Source organism: Balearica regulorum, chromosome 2 (genome assembly GCF_011004875.1).
Source record: "Balearica regulorum gibbericeps isolate bBalReg1 chromosome 2, bBalReg1.pri, whole genome shotgun sequence".
In the NCBI taxonomy this organism is placed as follows: domain Eukaryota; kingdom Metazoa; phylum Chordata; class Aves; order Gruiformes; family Gruidae; genus Balearica; species Balearica regulorum.
This window is the reverse complement of record NC_046185.1, coordinates 111,572,579-111,588,813: the sequence shown is the minus strand read 5'-3', so window position 1 is coordinate 111,588,813 and position 16,235 is coordinate 111,572,579. Positions and strand designations below refer to the sequence as shown.

Below are 16,235 nucleotides of genomic sequence, written 5' to 3'. Positions count from 1 at the left end.
CTTGTAATACTGCAGGGAGGTCCAAACCAGAATGGCTCTAGATAAACTGCTGACCTCTTCCTCCTGGAGGTGGTCCCTCCTGGACTCATGGGCAAGGCAGTGGGCAAAGCAGATCACGGAAGACCTTGCCAGTGCTGCTGCTATTGCTCAATGGCTGAAGTGTTTGGGAAATGCATGCTGTTTCTTGGCACGGCAAGTAGGGTGGCAGCATCTGAGCCTCCGCTTTCTTCTGTCAGTGTTTAATGACTCCACAGGTCTCAGTGGAGTTGCTTCCATGTAAAACTGGCACATCAGCAAGCCAAATCAGGCCTCAACATCTGTAAAGCTGGATAGGTTCACAAGGATTTAATTCCTTCTTAAGTATGTACAAATCACATGGGATGACACTGCCTAATTCCCCGCATTTCTACATAGCACGGTACTGTCACTATTCACTGGGAAAGAATTTCATATTTGCATTTTCCCAAATGCAGTAATACTGACATTTCTCATCTTCTCCTAACACTCAATAGCAATAACTTTTCTCTCTGTCTCTGGAGAAAAAGGCCCATATTTTCCATATTGCATCTTACTGTCTATGAGGGTCCTTGTCCTGGTTCTATATTACCTCTGCAGTGAAGTGGAGGGTAAGTGCATCTAACCATATATATTTAAAAATTAGAAATAAAAGCAAACACAGGCTTTTGCCTGTGGCACTCATAAAGCTGCAGGCCAAGCTGAAGTTCTGCCTGCAGATATCTATTGGTAGATGTCACCAAGTAAAACAGGCACTGGAGAGCAGATCAGCATCCTGCAATGGATGCCTCAGTTACTGACTCCACCACCAGCTCCAAAGCTGGGAGTACTACGTAGCCACCAGGGACCAGGACTTCTTGTCTCAGGTGCAGTACTAATAACCTGGCTTTTCTTTCAGTGTCTGCACATGGATCCATGCTGAGAGATGTACCAGCACCACTAAGGGCGGTAGGTCTTGCTCTGAGGGTGCAAGTAGGGTTTTCCCCTTGAAGAGACATAATAAGTTTTAAGGTTTTTTACTTAGAAAGGTTTGTGTCCAGGCAGCCTCAGGAAAGAAGGGGATGTGCAGGAAGTGTGATAGACTTTGTTCTTTACTTAGATGACAGTTTAGCTCAAATGCAAGAATAGAGTCATATTTTAAATGCCCTAGGGTGTCCTTCCAAGTTCCAGTAGAGGCCATGTGTCAGCCCCGAGCTGATGCCTGATGTCCTGCCAGGTACCCCAGAAGTGCCATATGCCCATGCTGAGGCAGCTAGATCTACTTACATGGATTTCACACTGCAAAAGCATTGCATAAGTGTTGAAGAAACAAGTGGGTTACATGTGGTAGAATCAGCTCATTTCAGGGCAGGTACATCTATGATTTAAGGACCTGACCCTGCTCTATTGGTTTCTCTGTCAGTGCACGAAACAGTCTCAAAGGATAGCATTTGTCAATGAAGGTGTGACATTGGTACCCAGAAGAGACTTTCTGTAAGGGTTGTATCACTAGAGGGTGACCAGGAGCTGCACAGGTGTTACCCATCCACCCGCACTCAAACTTGCCCTGTCCCCTAACCAGGCTTCTCACACCCAGGAGAGCCAGTCTCAGCATTTAACCTGAAGGAAATCTTAAAGTTTCTTCTCAGCTCGGAAACCCTGATCTGTCAGTGCAGGCAGTGGTAGACTCATCTCCTCCTGTTTGGAAACCTGGTGAGGGGGCGTAGTGCCACGTGGAGGCAGAGGTGCATCAACAGTAGGGACTGCTGTGCGATGCCATCAACCCTGTGTAAAGGCTGCATCGTGCCTACAGCACAAAATTTTATGCAAACATGTTTATGTAAGAAATCATACCTCCAGGCCCGTGTTTGCCACAGAATGCTGGGGCCGTGTTTCATTTCACCCTGGAGTAAAAGGCTGTGCTGGTCTGGAGCGGGGTCATTCCCAACGGTCAAGAGCAGTAGAGGAGGGAAAGTTGGCTGTGGTTTTTGCTCTGGGTCCAGCTCCCAGAGGCTGTGCAGATCCTGTACCATTAAACAAAGCTAAGCTCATGAGCTACACTTGTGTTGCTATTGTCTTTGCTGCTGTTTTTGTTGTTAATACCTTGGCTGCTGCTATTATGTCTGGTGTTTTTAGCGTGGCAGCCAAGAAAACAGCATTGACTGAACAACCTCAAGACAGCAGAGGTTGCCAGGTTGAGAAACCCTCTGATCCTGGGAAGCAAAGCGAGTGTCTCTCCTCACTTCAAGGCTGTGACCTGTGTTGGCTTTGGACCATGGAAACCCACACAGCCCTGTGGCTGAGTGACGACCATGGTAAGTACAAGTATTAATGGCGGGTGCTTGGGTTTGATTATACTCTTTCATAAACCACACCTGCTGAAGGTGAGAGTGTAGGCGTTGGACAAACAGGCTACTTGAAAATACATAGCCACTAGAACAGGGGAAAAACAGTTGGTGTATTGCGGATTTTTTTATTTGCTCTGAATTATTCGCAATATCAGTGGTTTCCTGTGACATCAAGCTTCTGAACATTGCCTGATTGCCATAAACTGCAGTCCATCCAATTTTCCATTCCCGCCTACGCCCAAGCCACAGCTCATCCGAAAAGCTGCTTCTGCAGAAGATGTGTACCGGCTGGCAGCCGAATAACTGATAGAGGGGGGTGACACAGAGGCACCTGGTATGGGCCACTCAGCACTGGCATGGATGGATCCATGTGATTTCTTCCATCAAATTTCAAGAGAAATGATGGTAAAACAGCTAATGAGTCAAAGGGAGGAAGTGAGAGCAGAGGCTAACGAAGAGTGTGTGAAAGAGAGAGCTCTGTGGACTGCTCTGCCTGTGCCAAGAACCGGGGAGAGTTTCTGTCAGCTGGTTGGGAAAGTCGAGCAGCTGGAGAGTAAACTACTGTCTTGCCTGCGCGTCTGTGTGTCCGCAAGCACCACTGCCCTCTTTTGGGTGGAATTAGACCTGTGTGTCTGCTTCCTCCACCAGCACAGGGTCCTGTGTTGCCTGGGTGCAAGGAAGAGGGACTGCTCCTGCGGCAATGCTGACAGTGATCCTGCCATGGGGAGAGCTGAGCAGTGGGATGCCCACGCAGGGAGGCTCTGCTCAGCAGGGGTGCTGGTTGACAGCACCATGGCCGTGGCATTACAGATGTGGCATATCAGTCTGCCGGCAGGCTCTGAGCCAGCTGTGCCAGGCTCCAGCTCCTCGGCGGAGCCGTGCCACCGCAGCCACAGTTCCTTCAGGCAGTGCTTTTCCCCATCTCCGGCACTGCTCTGTCCTGTCATCTGCCGTGCAAGAGGAGCAGAAGAATGGCTGAGCAGTTTTTGGCTCCAGCCTTGCCACAGCCAGGTAATTATTTCAGGTGTCGCATGCTGGTGCCAAGTTCTGCTGAAAACAGTACATCTGAGACCTTCACCATGGAGGCGTCAAAGCTTGTTACACTGGGGCAAGGCAGACCTTGAGCTGAGCTTTCCTCCTTCATCCAGGTGCTTCGCTGGAGGGCTCCTCCACAGCTGCAGGCACTGTTGTTAGCAGAGGCATGGATTCAGGATATGGGTCAACCTACTGGCTCAACATATTTGGTGGCCTGTGTCCAGCAACATTCAGATCTTGGAGGAAATGTGTAGTGGTGCTATTGGTCTCAGAGAAGAGAACACATCCCTTTGAGGGCCAGCTCATGCCCCCGGAAGTATCTGATTACACTTAATTCAGCTTCTGCAGCTATGAAATTTTATCATGCCCGGTCACAATCTGACAAAGTCCTTACAGTGACCTAGCCATAAAATTTGACTTGATGAGTGACACTTTTTATAAGACCAACTGTTTCATTATGAAACTTTTGAGGTTGGAAAAAAAAAATCCCAAACAAATAAGAACATGCCACTATTAATAAAGCCGTCGTGCATTTTTACATATCCTCCTTGTAGCAATTGTGGCTGCGTGTAAAAGGCAAGCATGCCTTATGATCGTGAGAGAGTGGCTAAAAAGCATGAGTCACACAGTCGAACCTTGTGACTTGGTAGAACTAAGGAGGTCTCCTTAAAGGCAATTTGTGGAAGAATTGGAGAGAAACGCAATTTCTCAAGGTCAGCCAAAGGCTAATGAGCGCTCTTTCATAGTGCGATTGTATTGCCTGAATTTCTGTATTTCAAAGCCAGTCTAACTACTTTATTGCTGAAGCACTGTAACTGAAGAGGCTGTAATAATATCGACGAGTAATCCTGCCAGAATCTGAGATGGTATTCAGCATAATATGAAACATTTTCTCCTTGCCTGGACGAGTACGGAACAAAGAGTTAAACAAATGTGTGGTTCCCCCGAGTACCACTTATCTTTCTTCCCAAAGGGCATGTGTACAGATGCTTTGTAAGTTGGGTTGTCAACAGCTGAGGCTTGTGGCCAGATTCACATGTTCTCCACCTTTTTGCTTGTGAGCTGCAGGAGACTCATCTCCAGAGGGACAGTTTTTCATAACTTAATTAGATTGGCGCCATTTGCGCAGCTACGGTTTCAGGTTGGCTCAGCTTTACTTCTGCTCCAGCTCTCTAGTTCAGGGGATTACAGTAGCACTGAAATTGGTTCTGAACTAAACGTTTGGCAACCACCTCGGGTCAAGGAGGCAGTTCGTGTTACTGCTGTTGCTAAATTAGAAATAAATAAATAATCAATGTGCGGCCCTTAATGAGAGACTAAGAATGAGAGACAAAATGTTTTTGCAGCTCTCCACTTGGTGTGTACGTAGGAATACATTGCATTTTTTTCCCATGAATGAACCACTCTAGTCTAGTAAACCACTTTAGTTAAAAGAGAGCAAACTCCAGTTGCATCCTCTTAGCACGGATTTGCACCATGCTTCTTTCAGTGTAGCTTTAATCAGCTGGGAATCTGGTTGGGCTAACCAAAAATCAGCCAAAGAAGAAGTGTTCCCACTGGAGTTTTCAGTGGTTTAACTGAACCAGTTTAGAAATGGATCGGAGTAAAATCACTGAGATTTTTAGCATGGAGACAAAGCCCTTAGCCTTGACTAGCTATATGCTTCATGCTACTAAACTGCAACTCAAAAAAAAAAAAAAGGAGATTTACAGCAGTGAGTGTAGACTGGAGGAAAAGAAAGAGCAGGGCCACCTTTCCAAGCTCTATGCTTAAAACAGGCACCTCCTGCCTGCGATGTGCAGATGTTCGTTACAGAGAAAAATCTACGACTATATGGGCTCACTTCCACTCCCTGTGAGCCACGGAGACCCACAGCCCACCTTGTCCCCCCAAGCTCCTCGGCATGGCTCATATGGCACGTGGGCCCACTGAGGTTGTCAGGTTTTACCTGGGCAGCTGGTAGCCAGCAAACTGCATGCTTGTGACGTCTTCACCAACTTCAATGATGGATTGCAACCCATCCCTAGCAAGCGGTTTTGAAGAAGCCAGCTGATAAATAGCACTTTAACAGGAGCCAGATGGAATAAATGAAAAGGTATCTGGCAAACCCTCTGTGAAAGAAGAAATGTAGGTGTTTGCAAAGATGAAGAAAAATGACCACTCCTGGTAGAGAGCTCATAAGAGCAAAAAAAAAAAAGTGTCTTTTCATATCATTTCTGAAAGCAAACCAAAACACAGACAAATCTAGAGTCCAGATTTTCTTACCTGGATATAAATAAATTCAGTTAGACCTTGCTCTGTCCAACTCCAGATATTTGGTGCAAAAATTCTTCCTGCTACAGTACTCACAAGTCTGGGTTTACCTATTTACTGTGGGTAATGATTGCTCTGTAGCTTTCCACTTTCTCTGTGATATAAGCCATTTGTGAGCTGGAAGCAAACTGTGGAAGTCAGTTAGTTGCCTGTCTGTACTACGGAAAAAATACTTTATAAATGGATTCAAGCCTGTGCTTTTTTGTGACCTGTTTTAGGCAAGTGCTCTGTTCAGGTTCTGAATTTTTAGGTCATTGCTAGATCTGTGCAAATGGCCACATGCATCATTTGCACCAATGCCTGAATCCTGACCTTAGGAGAGAGCCTGTTGCACTGATTTGTCTGTAGAGGGTAAGGTAGGACATTTGTGTTACCCAAAGACAGGTAAATCACTTACCTGGCACACACCTGGTCTCCCTGGGATCCCTCGGAAATCATGGAGGGGAGAGAGACAGAGAGAGAGATGGGCCCCTCCGGAGGACAATTCAAAGCAGACGCTTAATTTAGGTACACTGAATCATCCCCTGCAGGAGTTTTTGTCTTTCTCCGTGGACCAGGCAGAGGCTAGAGAGACTGGCTGGTTGACTCAGCTGACCACAGTTGGTAGTGTGAAATCTCTCCCTGCCGAAGCCAATGAAAACATCAAGAAACAGAGCCATCCACGACCTCTCTAATTTGCTCGTTCTCATTCTTAACACTTGGTGCCAACTCTCATTTGATCTGGTTTGAATTTTCATCCCTGAGCTGTTGTGATGGCTTTCTCTGCTAGACAGAGCAAGATTTAGTAGGGACTGTTTCTGTCCTTCACGCGGAAATTGAGGTGCCTCTGAATCTTCCTTGTGATGACAGGAATAAACTCCTCTCTGAAAGTCTCTCACTCAGATGCAGTTTTGCCATTTATTGTGTGGGTTTTTGGCAGGTTTTTAACACTTCTTTGGCAGTCATGGCTTGCAGCCGCAGCCAGCACTCCAGGGCCAGAGAGCAAGGCTGCAGTGCCCTGATTCTCCTCTGCCCCCCTTTCTCCTTCATCCCACCTCCCGCTCCTGGCCCAGGGCAGAGGGATATCGCCCCGGGGCTTTTCCGCTTACCTACAGCTCAAGCCTCTCCTATAGACTGGTTTTTCTAAACCCGAGCTTTTTGTAGGATGCCTCTGGAGACCACTTTGGCACAGCTCTCAGGCAGAAGACGACACTGATGAATTTTAAGTTATCCATTTCCTAATGGACTAGAAGATAACTTGCCTTCTCATATAAAATAAGTTCCTTGCCACTCCTTTCCAATACAGAAGTAATACGTAACTATTTCAGCCTTTTCTGCATCAACGTTACCGGTTTTGCAATTTCTGTCTACCATTGCCAGGATTATTTTTTCTTCTTAATGTATTTTTTTTAACTCCTTGTTCTTCCTAAATACATTCCCCACTGAAGGACTGTTTCCATCAAGGCCCACAGTTTCTCTCACTGCTTTTCTGCATTTCACAATGTGATCAATATTCTTTACTCTTTTTCTCCCTTCTTTGTTACCTAATTAATTAGTAAATTCCAGTTGCTGCTGAATTTGGATAAGCTTTTAGCTTAAGCTCCAAGCTTGATTGTGGAGGGTTGACTAACTATTTTATTTTTATTATGCCTCTACAATTTTCATTCAAATTTCTTCTATTTAGATTTTGCATCCTAGCTAATTTGGCTTGTAGTTCTCAGAAACTTGGGGAAACATCTTTGATACAGCAGTTAGGTATTTTAATCACTACTTGACAAACTCCTGCCTTTGCGCGTACAGAATGTAATCGGGCCATAATTAACTGTCCCGACGCAACTAGCCACTTCCAGCTCAGGAATCAATCAGCTGTTATCTGCCTTAACAAGGTCCATAGTAAAGTCATTTCCTTCTGTGTGCAATTGCTGTGTAGGTATTATCTGCTAGCTTTAGAAACTCTAGGCTGTTTCACCACTGGATCAATGGGACCTGACAAATATTTTTCTCAAACTAAAGTCACCTGTAACAACCAACACACATTTGTCTTTCCTGTGTAAAAGACAGCTGCTGAAGGAATAAATCAACCTTTTCTTTTCCTTGGCCAAGCAATGTTGAAAGCTCCCCATATTTCCTCTTGGGTTTTCTCTATGAGAGCAGTCACCCAAATTCAAGAACCCCTGCTCTCTGTGAGTCCCCAGAAGGCGATGGCACCCGCTACACATTCCATTCCTGATGAGATTACAACATCCTGCTGTTGGAGGTTTTTCAGCCCAGCCAGGCTAATGCCACTTTTGAACCTCATTTTCCCTCACCAGTTACCCCAACTCCCAGAATTAATATTCAAACAGCTGGAAAAACAGTTCATTCTTTGAGTTCGTTATCAGATCGGCTTGATTCTTTTTTGCCATGCTGAATTTGAGATTCCTCTCTACTTGCCTCGAGTGGCTAATTTAAAAATCAGCCAGAAAATACAGCCAGGAAAAGCCAAGCTCCTTGGTCTGAGACACGAGACACCCCACTCTGTCACTGTTGCTTAGGTACTTTTCTTCTTCATCCCCACTTCTGGCATTCCTGCACACTTCTATATGCAGAGGATACCCTTAACACAAATAGTTACAATGCTCTGATTATACAAAAAAGTAAATACTATGGATGAAACTTTTTGAAGCTTTTCTCCTGGTTTTTTGGCTTGCCTAAAGAACCTAAAGAGCTTTGGTGCTGGCTGACAACAGCTAAGTGGTTTATTAAAGTGTATTTCTGAATGAATAGCTTTGTACATCGAGCTTCTAAGCTGTTATGAAAGTCCCAGCGAGCATCACCTTTCAACATTTTACAATCTTTAAAAATCCAGCCTTACGGATTTGGGGTTTCAGACTAGGCTTCTTCCTAGCATGGTGATGCACATGCTGCTGCTACCATACATATGATTAAACTAATCCAGCTGTGGAATAAGATTTTGCCTCGCATTTATTTTTTAACAAACTTTTCTAGCCAAATAGGACTTTAACTTAATTGCATGAGTTTGTAAGTAAGTGAAAGAAAAACACATACATGTGGGGGTTTTATTTACTAATTTTTAGATCTATGTAGACATTTCTATTGTTATTTGTAGTTTACAATCACAATTGACACTGTTGTTGATTTTTTCTTTTACAATGAGCTTGCAGTTCCCTGCAGTTGTTTCTATGCAAACTATGTTTGATGTGAATATGATAATCCAACTTTAAAACTGTCTAGAAAGGGAAACAAGAAACTGTGTGTTTCTGGTGGATCTGGTTTTGTGTAAGCTTCACTGTTCATGTCTCAAAATTGCATGTTTCTAGTGAGGGCTTCATTTTTTGTAAGCAAGTAATGGTTTTTTGAGTCTCTATTTTGTGCACTCAGGTTTGTGTATTATAAATAACTTGATTTTCAAAAGGCATTAACCATCTAACTTCTTGCACTCGGGTTGCTTTAAAGTGTTTCAAGTTGAGCCCCATAGAGCTGAAGCAATCAATAACTATTGGTTGTTCCATTGTTTGTTTGTTTTTAATCAAGACCCTCATTAGAAGTATGTGAACATTTTTGTTTTCCATTCTTTTTTTGAAATGAAGCCAGATATCAAAATCTGGAAGCCTTTTGCAAGATAGAGCTTCCACTCTTTGTGCAGTTCTCTGGTTACTTTATTGTGAGTGCCCAAGATGAAGTCGTGAAAAGAAGAACAAAGTAGGAATATTAGAAAATTAATTGTGCTTTTCATCATTCTCATGGTGTTTTAGCCATTGGTATGTTATGCCTACAGGTAGTGGATTTATGTGATTTACCTTTAGCCTGGCTTTGGACCCCTTTACCATAGTACCTGGCGAGTGTCTGAGCACCTGGGCTCTTGAATGAATCATCCGCACTGGCTTCGGAAGTAAACCTTCTCAGCAAAATAGCAGCAATATCCGGACTGGCCATCGGTTTCTATTCCGTTCAGCCTCAGCTGATATATTTCATATGTTTTTGTAGCTGAAGCTGGGCCAGGACTTCTCTAGCTTTGACAGGAGGGCTAAATGAGAGCAGGGAATTTTATGTGCCTCTTCCCACAGCATTCCAGTAACCGTGCAGGAAGTCATTGATCAATGGGATTTAGGCAACGTGCACGAGAAAGGTACGTGTGTGGCCCGGTGGCCTTTGCAGCATGTGCTATGACGACACCACCCTCTGATTCAATAAACGGAGGGGTAAGAGACTAGGTGGTAAGCCACACACACCACGTTTATGATGCATCTCTGTAGCCAAGCGAATGCAGTGTGGTCTGTTTTTAAAGCCCGTTCTATAAGGCTGCATGTTTCTTACTAATGCTATGGTTTAGATGTGGTCATAGCAGAGCGATTTTCCTGGAAAATTGCTTAATGCACTGTCACAAACAGAGGGCAAGTTCCCTGACCCGGTGGCTCATCCTACCCCGGGAACAGGAATAGGATCTGACCTTTGGCAGATCACTTAGATTTGTTTTATTGTCCTCATTTGTACAGCTCCTCTGTGCCATAACCCAGGAGAAGATCTGAAAAGCCATGTCATCTCTTCAGCAGGCTGCAACGCATTCAGGCCACGCAGCACAGCGGGAGTAAAAGAGCTGGTGTGCCTGCACGCTTGAGACAGAGCTGTTAGCAGTAATGGTTTTGCAGGGTAGCTTTGCCCCAAATGAAGTCAAACTCATTCCTGGGATAGGTTTACTGACCTTACTGGAGCTGCGTGGGAAGAGTATTTATCCTGTTGTCATCTTGGGTATGCTGTGGATATAGACAGCAGGCCAAAAAAAAAAGTGTTTATCCAATAAATGTATTTAATTTGTTTGTAATTGCTTTAGGGTGTTAAAATTGCCATGGAGAGGTCTTCCAGGCCTCTACCTGCCTACATTGTACCAGGAGCTGTTATACTGCAAAGGAAACCTCACTGCAGCAGTTCGTGTGCATCAGCATGGGAGGTGACAGTCTGATTTTTCATCTTTCCCGTGCCTCAGTTTCCTCATTTGGCCTCATTATGTGGCTCAGGGTAGGATGCAGCTGTGGCGGGTGGACAGGGAGGAGGTTGGTGTCAGTTCAGTGGCTCTGCCATTGCATGACTCGGAGCATAAACTAATGAAGTAAATCTGTTTTCCTTGTCTTTCTTATCTGTGATTTTCCACATACAGAGGAAATGGAGAGGGGGAGGCAGTGAGAGGTTGTTATCATGCAGCGATGAGACAGTCTGTGGAGAAAAAAGATGCTACTCCTTCAGCGATCCCAAATGTGCTCCCAAATCTCAGAAGAGATGAATATTTCAGCTGAAAGAGTCAGCTATGAAATAATCTTTTCCCTGGACACCGAAATAGTTGTCATTATTGTACAGCATCAACAGTCCATTGAGCTGAATGGGGGCAGCCCGTGCAGAGCTAGTGTTTCAGTCTGTCCACCTGCAGCCCAGTAAATAATGGCGAGGATAGTTTACTGTTACAGAGGGATCGGAATTGCCTGGCTGAATGGTCACAATCCAAGAAAATGTGTTTTAATTTAGCTAAATGAAAAGTAATACATCTGGGAACAAAGAGTTCAGGCAGTACCTACAGGACAGGAGACTCTGCCTTGGAAAACAGGATTATGGGGTCATTGTGGTAACTACCTCCACAATAGCTGCTGGTTCAGTGGGGCTAAGAGGGCTCAGCTGACTCTGGGAACCTAGAAGCAAATCATGGGACTCAGGGATGGTAGAAGCATGGGCAGGAACATCCCTGGGCTGCAGCACCAGGTGGTGGTCTTCACCGGGTGTCCACATTATTAAGAACATGGAAACACGAGGGAGGGCCACTGACATGGCGGCTGGGAAAATAAAAGCCTTTTTGTCATGTAAGGGTTAAAGTGTGCAACCCGGTCACCTTTTCTAAGGCAAGGTTCGGTATGTCTTTGTGACACTTTAATTCAGCTGTGACATGAGACCTTACTTCCTAATGGTGGGTAATGCTTACCAGGCAGGAGATGGTAAAATCACCTCAGGGGGTTACCTGAACAGACATGCCTGAGTCCACCATAGGAGAGAAACTCTCCAGCATGGGTGGGTAAAGTTTGATTGGGATTATCATCTCTGAATTTTCATTCCTGTCCCTTTCTGTCATGGTGGTGGAAAAAAAAAATTAATAATTGGCATTTCCCTCAATTTGCTCATTGCTGCAGCTCTGCACTGAGACAGCAACAGTGCCCAGCCTTCAGCTTTAAGGTTTTGGGCCACAACAGGCCAGAGACTTTTCTTCTCCAGTACAAAACAGGCTTTTCTTCACCTTCTTCTGAAGCATTGGAAATAGATGGGGTAAATGCTTTGGAAGGTGTGAGCTGGTGCAGCACAGGGGGTTGGACCAGATGACCTGTAAAGGTCCCTTCCAACCCAAACCATCCTGTGTGATTCTGTGACGTCTCTCCCCTTGGGACCTGCCTGTGGTCCCACCTGTGATTGCCACCTCCCTGAGGACTTGCTGAGCTTGGGGGAGGTCTGCATTGCCCTGCCACGTGGCCTCTGAATCACCCGCCAAAATCACTCGGGCACATTGCATCAGCCAGTTCCCTGCATTGGTCTCTGCTGGTCTTCACCTGTGGCACGGAGCAGCTTCACTTTCAGGGGCCTGTGCTGCCTTACTCTAGCTGAAGCCTTCGGGCTCACCACCGGCACTGCTGACCGGGCTGTGCAGCATGGGAGCTCCTATCAGTCGGTCATAACAGGCTCATCATCAACCCTGAGAGCTAGGAGCTCAAAACGTGACTTTGAAGGAAGCGTCTAGTCATATCAAACAACAGGTCTAAAAGTGTGCTTTTCTCTGCGACTAAAGGACATGAGATCTTAAAATATGCAGAGAGGGATCAAGGCCACATAGGCAATATTCCTGGCATGGAGTCCTACATTATTGCCATTAAGTTTGATCTCTGTGTTGTCTCATCTACTTCTTCTGGAAGGCAAGGCAGCAGCTGGCTTTCCCAACCTTCCTTAATGACCTTCTTTCCCATCAAGGAGTGCAGAAAGATATTTGATGCTATGGCAGAATTTAAGTTTTTGCGGATTGCTTTGTCCCACCACAACCGCAGGCTGGCCTCACCTACAGAGTTTGAGCTACAACTTATATTTCAACTTTTCCAGCTTTAGACCTTGGGTTTTGGATCCACGCTTTAGCAAGAGGAAGGCCAGCTGAGATGAAGAGGTCTGAGTCCTGCTCCAGACCTTCCCAAACCGTGGGAGTGCTCCTCTTGTGCAGCTCTGATCCGGACCCATCTCTAAATATAACCATAATGCAATAAAATAAAAAAAAAAAAAAAAGAAAAAAGAAACCAAGAAATAACTGCAACCTTCCATCCAACAGTGGTTGAGTTATTACCGCAGTTACATCACAGCTGAAACAGGTGCAAGGAAATAAGCCTCCCAAAAGTTTCTATTCAGGAGGGAAATGACTGAAGAAAGCAGAGGGAAAGGAGGAAGGCGGAGGTAGGGGTAGGAGCCAGGGGACAGAGCGGAAGTTGTTTCTCTTGGGATGTGGCCAACTTAGTAGCTGTCCAAACCCAGGAGATGTCTTGGATGCTCCTTCTGTTACTGTCTTTGCTTTTTCCATTTTCAGGCTGCCCGCTAGCAGAGAGCGTGGTAACGCCAGTATTGTGTTGCCCTCTGAATGCCCTATTGCCTGGGACCTCCACAGCTCGCTGAACCACGTTTAGGCCTGATGCAAGCAGACACACATCCTTCCGAGCAGATTTTGTGCAATTTTCAAAGAATCCTTCAAGGACTCATCAGCTCAAGTAATCCTCTCTGCCCCAAAACTATGGGGAAGGGAAGCGATTATGAGAAAGCTCATGTTCCTCCAGCAGCTGCAGTCACTTTGGGTGGGATTCATCTGACTAAACATAGATGTCTCCATCTGAGCTAGTCACGCTAGGCTCCCTTTATGGAGGAGAATATGGGGAAATACAGGCACAGCTATGAGTCATCCCCTCCCCAGGTCAGTGTCTAAAACAGGTCAGGCGAATCTTGCCCATTTCTCTTCTTTGCTTGTAAAAGGAGCTGCAACGAAGAGGCCAAGTCTAAGTCTGTAAAGTTAGATGAAGCCCATCCTTTATCTGGTGTCCAAACCAAATGATTTGATCTGGGACCGAAGGGCCAAGCTACGATGAGGGCATTGCCCGCAAAAGCCGAGTAACCACAGCAGAGTGGGGTAAATTGGCTCAGCTGGAGCTTATTTCACTGTGGGACAGGAGGCAAGGAGCCCAACGCTGGAGAGGAAATGGCCTAAGAAAAGTGCCTGTAAAAGGCACCGTGGGATGTCACCTTAGTGCCAAGACTATGTTTGTTTTGAACCAGAGCAGGTACCTCTGCTTTTCTGTTTGCAGGCTAGAGTTACTGCCTTCCTGACATCACTGCAACTCACTGCGTGACCATTTACTTCCCTGCTTCCGGCCCCTCATTCCTCCTCACCTCTCCTTTCCAGACTTCAATACAGTGGGGCCATCTTCACATCCCCATGGAGCATTGGGGTGCTGCTGAGTGCTCACACCCCAAGACAGGCCTGGAGCAAAGGACGTTCACCGTCTAGGGCTCTTCCAAGTGCCATGGACACCTGGGCATCTTCCAGTGGGACGCTGGCTGTCTGCGCCCTGTGCTGTAGCTCCTGATGGCTCAGCTCTGTCCATGTCCTCTGCCCAGCCGCCTGGCCTAGCGCTGAGCTGCGTGTTGAAAGAGAGGAGCATTTCCCATGCTACGTGTGTGTCAGGGACGCATGGGGAAAGGAAGTTGCCAGAAGCACCAACTAAGTTACTTTATGTTGTTATCTGATGAGAAAAGTAATGAAGTAAAATTGCTTTCAGCATGCCATGAGCCAGCTCCTCTGTCGAGGGATTACTGCTGAAGACTCTCAAGACCTTATGTGCACCCATGACTGTAACCCCATGAGTAAGAGCATGAAGTATGCACGCAAGGTAAATAATAAATGGTTAGAGGGAGCTGCTCCAACTCAAATTCCTCCCCCTACTTTTCTCTTTTCCTTTCTCACCATTGAGAGACAAACAAAAGCTCAAGTGATGTCATGGGGCAATGCATTTGGCAAGTTTCTTGCTGCTGCGTCCCAGTACATGACAAGCCTGTGTATTGACAGTCTTTGCATTTGCAGAGGTGGCACATGCAGAAATGACAGCAGAGCCCGGCAGTACAAAGCAGGGTGCAGAGGAGAGATGAGGCTTTTCAGATCTGCTGCAACTGGTTCTGCTCAGTGCTAACCTGAAGCTAATGCGTGGGCCAAGTGCCAAATTTTCAACTCCCTGCTGTTGAACTGACACAGAGGGGCTGGGGCTGTAGGGGCCTTTAGTTTCTCTCCCAGGAAAATCAGAAAAGTGAGTTAATTTGCTTAAAAACAGACAAACAAACAAAAAAACCCCCATGTGTGTATACGTATGTGTTTGCACATGCACGTGATGTACTTTGGAAAGACCTAAGGAGTGGAAGTCCTCAGAGACTGATGTGGGGATTTAGGAGCTCTCCTGAACTCAGGACTTGGGTTCCTCAGCCTCAGCAGCACACTGATGGACATTTTTGTGTTGGGACTTTTCAGAGATCCCCTTTCTCCAGCTGCTAGGCAGAACTAGGGTTGTGGTGCCTTTAAACCTGCCAAATTATTTGTTATCAAGGCAGCTCCTTGCTCTGTGCTTGGATATTTCTGGGAAAGCCAGCTGGGAGGTAAGGAGAGGTATGTTCATTAAGTGCCCTCCCTTGGAGTTAAAGGGCAACCATGTTCCTGCTCCTTCACCCTGCTGCAAGAAGCTCACTGGGACGAACAGAATGGTTAAAGGTGCGTGATGAGAAACAGCCTGGTAATTGCATTGCCCCCAGGGTGGGGTGGCATCGGGTCACAGGTATGGAGGTACAGCCCTGGGTGAATGCCGGTTCTTGTTCCCTCCCTCTGGCCAGCCACTGGCCCCCTCTGGAAAAGAACGTCTTTGCTCCTCGTTCATTAAGTGCCTGCCTGTGGGACTTGTGTGTTCAAGCCAAGCGGCACAATCTGACCTGCCCTGTGCGATCGAAATGAGCTGTCCCAGATAATCACCTCCTTCACCAGAGATGCAAGCGCATGGGGTGGGATACCCAGGGACCCCGCGTGCCTGTGCCCCATGGCTGGATTGGTACCAATGCCTGTTAATAGAAATGGAGGGAGGGATTAGGAGGGGAGAAAAATCACCCCAGTCAATGTACACCTTTCTTTCTATCTATCATCTATACTAGGATATGGGTTTTTTTGGCTGCAGAGAGCTGAGTCAACCCCACGCACCTCAGCCCTCTGTGCCACCCAAACGGTGTGTTTGCCTCACACAGAGGTGACCAGCCCGTACGAATTTGCTTCAAGGTGCATTCTCTAGTCCCGTGCTTTCAGCAGCTTGGCTAAGAAGCTTGCAGCTTTCCTGAAGGCAATGAGGGGCAACAGCTGAAACTGTGGATCTGCTTCCTCCACTGAGAAATACATCCAGAAATGTTTCTCTATTTCAGTCGACTGAAAAAGAGAGCTGGACTGGACCCCGTGCAGCTCTGGGCTTGCAGCGCTCCAAGAGC

At 46.2% G+C, this 16,235-nt stretch overlaps 1 protein-coding gene across 14 annotated transcripts in view; it reads left to right on the top strand.

Moving 5' to 3' along the window:
• LOC142600499 (uncharacterized) overlaps window positions 1-16,235 on the top strand; it is a 292,390-nt gene that overhangs the window by 264,244 nt on the left and 11,911 nt on the right. For 6 of the 14 annotated variants that reach the window (XR_012834013.1, XR_012834011.1, XR_012834015.1 and 3 more), the window contains 3 exons: window positions 2,131-2,309; window positions 10,501-10,617; window positions 14,030-14,614. The exons of 2 other annotated variants lie outside the window; for them this stretch is intronic. The gene's annotated coding sequence lies outside the window, so the exon portion shown is untranslated. 6 more of the 14 variants (XR_012834017.1, XR_012834018.1, XM_075745332.1 and 3 more) reach the window with 4 other exon arrangements.